The 6,910-nt window shown below is 46.3% G+C and overlaps 1 protein-coding gene across 2 annotated transcripts in view; it reads left to right on the plus strand.

Moving 5' to 3' along the window:
- Positions 1-596: 596 nt before the first annotated feature.
- The window catches only part of CTTNBP2NL (CTTNBP2 N-terminal like), a 36,291-nt gene continuing 29,977 nt past the window's right edge, over positions 597-6,910 (plus strand). The window contains exon 1 of one of the 2 annotated variants that reach the window (XM_034770597.1): positions 597-681. The gene's annotated coding sequence lies outside the window, so the exon portion shown is untranslated. Of the gene's footprint in view, positions 682-4,449; positions 4,900-6,910 lie in introns of those variants that run through there. The other variant, XM_034770598.1, reaches the window with a different exon arrangement.

A 6,910-nucleotide genomic window follows, 5' to 3' on the forward strand; every position in this document is an offset into this window, starting at 1 on the left:
CAGCGCTCTAACTCCACCAGCGGAGGTGGTAGTAAGCGCCGCCGACAAAAAGCCGCAGAAGTCGATTTTGCCGCCGTCCTCACAGCGGGGTAAGTTGGCTGCGATACGTCGAATTCAGCTACGCTATTCACGTAGCTGAATTTGCGTATCTTAAATCGACTCCCCCCGGTAGTGTAGATGTACCCTTAGTGATGTGAGGGGGAAATAGCAGCGCTGGGGGGGGGGGGGAGGAACCGCCCCCTCTTTCCCCCCCCCCCGCCTGGGGGGGGGGGTCCAGACCCCCCGCCCCCGGGCACTGCACAGCTTGGGAACAGCGCCCCCCCTGGGCCAGGACCTCTGCCTGCAAGCTCAGCCTCCACCCCGGAAGTGACGTGTCAATCACAGCCCCGCACTCTCCCTCCAGGAGCGCGAACAAAAGGGATTTTCAGCCCCGCGCCCCGCCCCTCCGTTCCCAGCGCCGCGCTCTGGTTGGCGGGCGGCGCCCCCGGCGGCCGGCGCCCCGCCCCGCCCCGCTCCTCCGCTCGCTGATTGGCTGTGGGTCCCGGTCGGTGCGGTCGGCGATTGGCGGGCGCGATGTCAGTCGGAGCGGAGCGGGGCCGGGCGGAGGAGCCTGGATGGGGAGCGCGGCCGGGTGGTAGCGGCGGAGGCGGCGGGTGCGGATCTGGACGGGGCCCGGCTCAGGTCAGTGCGTCACTGGGGGGCGCTGCTTGCCCCCGCCCCGGGGGAGGGGTGGCCGTTGGGGGGCGCGTGACCCCCCCCCGCGGACACGCTGCGCCGGTTGGGGGCTAACGTCGCGCTCCTCGCCCGCAGCGGGGGCGGGCTCGGCTGGGGGGGGCCGGGAGCCGAGCTCGCGCCAGGTGTCCCGGAGGCGGGAGGTAGCAGCTCCTCGCGGGCGCTTCTCGTGCGGGGGGGGGGGCACTGCGGGGGGAGGGACCTGGCGCCCGTGAGAACAAATAAAGTGTCCCGGGTTAAAGCACCAACTTCCAACCGGTGTCTTGGGTTCTCATCTTGCCTAAGTGCAGCGCTCCTCGGGCAAGGGCTGTGCTGCGGGAGGGGCAGGAAACCCCCCCCCCCCCCCGGCTCTAGTCCCACGGGCCCTTGCAGGTGTTGATACCTTTTGAGTTTTACCAGGGAGATTTTATTTCCTTCCTGCTGGTTTTAAACGGGGGGAACTGGCAGCAAGGTGCATCGCTATAAAGAGTCTCTCGAGAAGTTTGCATCCACACCTTTGTGAAAATTATTTCCTGCAAAATGTATAAAGCAAGTGCGCATTTGTTTGTTTGATGATTATTGTACTTGAGTTGTGTCACTCCAAAATAATCCTAGTGGTGTTTTGGTTTCTGGAGTTTGTTCACTAATGTCTCCTATATGCAAATACAAATAATTGTGAAATGGGAAAACAGAATGGAGTAAAGGCCTGTCCACAAGTATCTGAAGGATGTAAACACCGTGGGGTGGGGTGGGGAAGAACTGTATTTTTATTCAAAAGGGTTTCCCATGGGCTGCAATTAAGGAAGGAATTCTTCAGGCTGAAGTGTGTGCTTCTCCCCTCCTCCCCAAGTTCATAACAATGAGGTGGACATGGAATGGACTTCCAGAGGAAGTAGTGATGCTGTTGTTTTGGCCCATCTTAGACTAGACTAGACAGAACACTAGAAGATGTAGAGAGAAATCTCTCTGATCAGGGCTGGATATAGTCTTTGAAATCCAGAATGTGTTAACCCAAAGTATGCAGAGAAGTCGCTGAGTTGGTCCCAGGATGTTAGAGAGATAAGGTGGGTGAGGTTGAATAAAATATATTTCCTTGTCCACCTTTGTGTCTTTAATAAATAACCCAGAATAAAAGTTCTTGACATCTCTAGCAGGAAGTGGGTTCTTATGTGGAAGATGGAGCAGAAGCTAAAAGTGAAAATCATAAAAAGTTGCGTAGTGGCATCCCATGGAGAGAAATGAGAAGCAAACTAGTAAGAGAGCAAACAAAGGCAGCAGTTTTTTATCTTCGAAGACTGAAGATGTTGAACTGGCACTGGCCTGGCTATGTTACAGGAAAGAGGCAGAGAATACTTAACATGGAAGTATAAGCCTCAACAGCTATTGACAAAGCAAAGATAGGGACAAACTGGTAACAGACCTGTATAGGCACATGTCATTCCAAATAGAGATGCTAAAATGGCCATCACAAATCCCTCACCCTGCAGTAAAGCCATTAACAGGTGGGCTATCAAGGCTTTAAAACATTGAAATGGATTATTCTTTCTCCATGTAAAACAATACAAAAACAACAGCTAACTTAAAGCTGTTATCTTCCAAGCCTTTCTAAATAATCTGTCTCTAATTTATTATTTAGATATTTAATAGTCTTTGGTAAGAAAACTTAAGGTTTTTGCCTTTTTTCTCATCTACAATTTGCACTCTGAAGCAAAAGTTAAAAGGTTGATAACTTCTGTGTGTTTAAAAAAAAACTTTATATTTTTGTGGATTCTCTTAACAAGTCTTCGTTTGCATGTTGCTGAAACATGAATTTGGGGAGATAAACAGGCAACAAGCCACCTATCCTTATGAACCAGTTTTGGGGCTTCTGGATTTGACAAACAATCCGGTCATTTTTTTTAAAATGTAGATCAGTCATTTTGAATAGTTCCTTTTTAGGTGCCTCCAAGTCATACAATCTGGTCTGTGTGCACAGTATTCATGAACCAGTGTTTGACTTCTCCGAGAACAGACTCTGATTCAGAGGCCCAATAGATGTCATGAAATTTTACATCCTTGGTCTGTAACGGATGGAGTGCTGGCTGAGACTCTAGCTGACACCATTGCTGGCTATTTTACAGACCAGCATTGGAACGAGCTCTGAAAATCCCCTCTTCTCTAAGTGGAGGAAAGAGGCATGAAGAGTATCTGTCAGGGAATTGCTGACAGAATAAAGCAGGAACAGAAATGTATCTAATTAGGTCTCAAAAATTTACCAGACACTAGTGAGAGGTTTATACAAAAGGCAAGGGTGGGGAAGCCCCCTCTATGGGCCAAGCCCTGGAGTAATGCCTCCATGAGAAACCCAGAACTCCTGCTAATGAGAAAGGGGAGGATATTGCTTCAGGATCCTGGCTGTTGCAAGGAAGCGAGGAAAAAATCTCTGCCACTCTTCTCTTTAGTAGTCTGCTTTTAGGTGTGATCCTCTTCTATGAGGAACACAAGGCCTACTTCTCCTGCCTTGCTTAGCAGGATTTATGCTACAAGTACGATACCGTACATCCAGTTCAACTTTCCCAAGTGTGAAATGTACATGATTCTTGAATTTCTCTGCTGCTATTCAGAACCCTCAGGGCTTCAGTGAAAATGACTTTGGTCTTATTAACTACTCAGCAAGGCTTCCAGCAGCAACAGAGTCACTGGAGCTGTGCACAGACTCAGGAAGACAAAATTTAATCTGCCAGCTTCTGAAATGTAAACCACACATATCTTTGCAAACATTAGGGCTAGAAACATAGTGCCCCATGCTATAAGGTGCTGAATGCATCTGAATTCAGTTGGTGTCGTAGGTATTTAGAACTTAACAGTGTCAGGTCATATATGTATATAGTGGCAAGAAGACTCATGGATTTTTCAAGCTCTTTATCTAAACATTCATTTTTAGAAGAAAGCTCTCTAACCTGAGATGATTGACCCCAGAAATGTCTGGTCAGTCCATTCTTAACACAAATATGCTTCTGTTGTGCATTTTTTAAAAGTTTTAGTCTTAACTAGCTCCCAGCCAGAAAAAAGTCTTCATGTGTCTGTGCAGAGCATCTTAGTTTGAAGGTGGCTTATTTTGTGTTTGTATTTGACTTAAAGATATGTATTAGTTGGCTTTTAGTCTTTAGTCCTCTTCCAGAGCTTTTGTCTGCAGACCATTAGCACAGCACAGGACAGAGATTAGGGGATAGTGGAAATGAATAGGTGATTTGCAATTTTTCTTAAATGAAGAGATTTGCTATCCAGAGATGTAACTGGAGGATTTTATATACAGGGGTTTCAAGTGTGATATTTGTAGTCTGTAGTTCTAGAAAACAGAAGCATATAGTTCAGGGGGATTTTAGGGACGAGTTTGTCATCACAGTTTAAAGAATATTTTAAGAATAACTTGGTGTGGGGAACTTATTATTTTGGGAGAGGGGTTGCTTTGTTTTGCTTTTTGTTTAAATCTTCCACCTTTCCCCCACCCCCAAAATAACCCCAAATGCTACTCATTTTAACTTAAATCTCTGTTGTGGTTTTGGCTTACTGCCTAATACGTTTGCGGAAAGACAAGAAGTTAGAGAGAGTGGTATGCCTGTTTTTGAATAGTGTAACTGAAAGCACAGACGCAACATTCTGTGTATACAACAGCATATTTTTATTTTGCTGATTTCCAAACTATCCTTTTAGGTTCTTGTATGGCTTCTATCACTGCGGTATCTGAACGCCGGTGGACTTCTGAAAATATCAGCCCTTTTTCAGCTATGAGGAATTAAAATGAGGCTTATTCAGAGCTGTAGACACAGAAGCATTGTTGAAAAACCAGCATATTTGTAGCCATAGCCTGTGAAAGGACAGGAAGTATCCCCAGTCATTAGAGGAAAATGCCCACTTCTGTTCTGTGTAAGATGTTGCAAGGAAAAGCACAAGACACATGAGTCAAATCCTTAAGTGTATGCGAACTGTCTGACAGATCTCTATTACGTATTCGGCTGTGTGTTCTTTTCAAGAGTGGTGTGGTTAGGTTCTTGTCTGATTAGAACACTGGCCCCTTAGAAGTCATGGAGTATGTCATCAAGCTCTGTTGGAGTCAGTGGACCAGATTCTTCTGTTAGGCTGGGGACTTCAGATTTATACTTATGACTACAAGCAGAATGTAGCCTAGTGCCTTCATAATCTGTGCAGGTATTTTGCATGATTAAATATATGGAAATACTCCTATTATTTGGTAGCCTACCTCATCCTTTCCTCCAACACTGTATGCTCAGAATAATTGGATCTAATTTAAAACCAATTTCAAATATGTCTGTAAGATCATTTTAAATTTAAATACTTAAACATATATTTTAATATTTTTTGTGGGTGTATTTCATGTTAAATGCTGGAAAGTAGGTTATTTTAAGGGAAATATTAACAGGCTCAGAAGAAAATGTTCCATAAGAAATGTTGCTTTCAAGTATAAAATTATGTTTCTGCTGAAAAAAGCATAGCACAGATAAAAGGGACAAGCAATAAGCAGTTCTGTTTGTTTAAGCTCTGAACTTTTGATTACTGTCTTAAAAGTGTAGCAGATCTCAGACTCAATAAAAATATTTATTCTGTAAGACTAAATACTGTAGTTTTTGTGGTTTGATCTCTTTATGTTCACACAGGTTAACATATTGCACTGGATGTGAACTGTAATGTTCTAATTGTTATTCCTTAAGTATTGTTTTTAAAGTTGTTATAAGTGGAGCTTTTTATTAGGAATATAGAGGTGCTCGGTCCATTCTCGCCAGTTTGCATGTGAAAATCTACTTGCCAGGATGAGTGAGTGTGTGTGTGTGTGTGGTATTAAGGGGGGGAAATTGTGCAGGGATACAGAGGGAACAGTCCTCTGAATAGTATTTAGAGGGAGCGAAATTAGGGAACTTAACAATATGAAGGACATGCCTAGAGTGACCCAGGCTAGGATTCAGATAAATGATGGAATTTATTGGTGTAATGGCCTCTTGAGTTATTTTTTGATTCAGAGACATCTGGCGTTCTTGTGAAATTGGGCACTAAAATAAATTGGGTTGACTTTTAGTTCTTTCTTCTCCCCCCCCCCCCCCCCCCCCCCAGCATCCCTCAAGATAAAAGGGTTAGATGGGATCCATTTCTAAATGTGCATCGATCTGCAAGGTGTCGTAAGTGACCTTCACCCGGTGTCTTAAAACCATAGTAGTGCAAGTGCGTTTTTTTTCAAAATACTGTTTTAATTATATCTGTCTTGTGAGATTTCCATTATTAAGACATACAGCATGGCTGGGTGAGCTGTGCTCTGAGTACAGTTATCACTTACTTGTATGTGACTTGTTGCTGTTAGGCTCTAATGTGTGTATGGGTGTGTCCACCATCTCAAAGTATCTTGAGCTTCACGAAGTTGAAAATTAAAGTGGAAGCCAGTATACGCACTGACTAGTTTATATAGCTTGTGCTTTTGGTTTCTATAAATAGTCTAACAGGAGGGTTATGAAGTGCTTATTTAGAATAATATCTTTGGGGGCAGGAACTTGGTTCATTAGCACTTTGTAAGTGTATGGTGCTATGGAAATAGGACAGGCTTTGGTCAAAGCATTACCATTTTGAATGATAAAGGTTAGCTCTGTGTTCTGATAACTTAGAACAGGGATTGGCAACCTACAGCAAGCATGCCAAACACTGCACGTGAGCCGATTTTGAGTGGCACGCAGCTCCCTGCTGCGGTCCCGGCCCCCAGCCCTACTCAGCCCCCCCGCTCTCCCCTGCGGGGGTAGGAGGCAGAAGCTTGGTTCTATGGCAGCCAAGCTTCCCCCTCTCCCCCGCTTCTTCCCCAGCGTGGTGCCCTCCGGCTCCTCCTCCTCTCCTTCCCTGGCCAATCAGCTGATGGCCCTAGCGAGGGGGAGGGGGAAGAGCAGCAGTGTACACACAGCTCTGTAGAGGACGCAGAGAGAGGTAGGGATGAAGCCTAGGGGAAGGGGGTGGAACAGGGCATATCCCTTCCAGCCCCCTGCCATGAGCCACCCAGGGAAGTGGGCTGGGAGCACCCCCACGAGCCGAGCACCCCACCGCTCTGCCCTGCACCCCCCCACCCCAACACACACCTATCCCTCTGCCCTGCACCTCCACCCCTCTGCCCTGCACCCCCCCACCCCAACACACACCCATCCCTCTGCCCTGCACCCCCCCCACACCC

This window comes from Trachemys scripta, chromosome 4, assembly GCF_013100865.1.
Source record: "Trachemys scripta elegans isolate TJP31775 chromosome 4, CAS_Tse_1.0, whole genome shotgun sequence".
Taxonomy (NCBI): Eukaryota; Metazoa; Chordata; order Testudines; family Emydidae; genus Trachemys; species Trachemys scripta.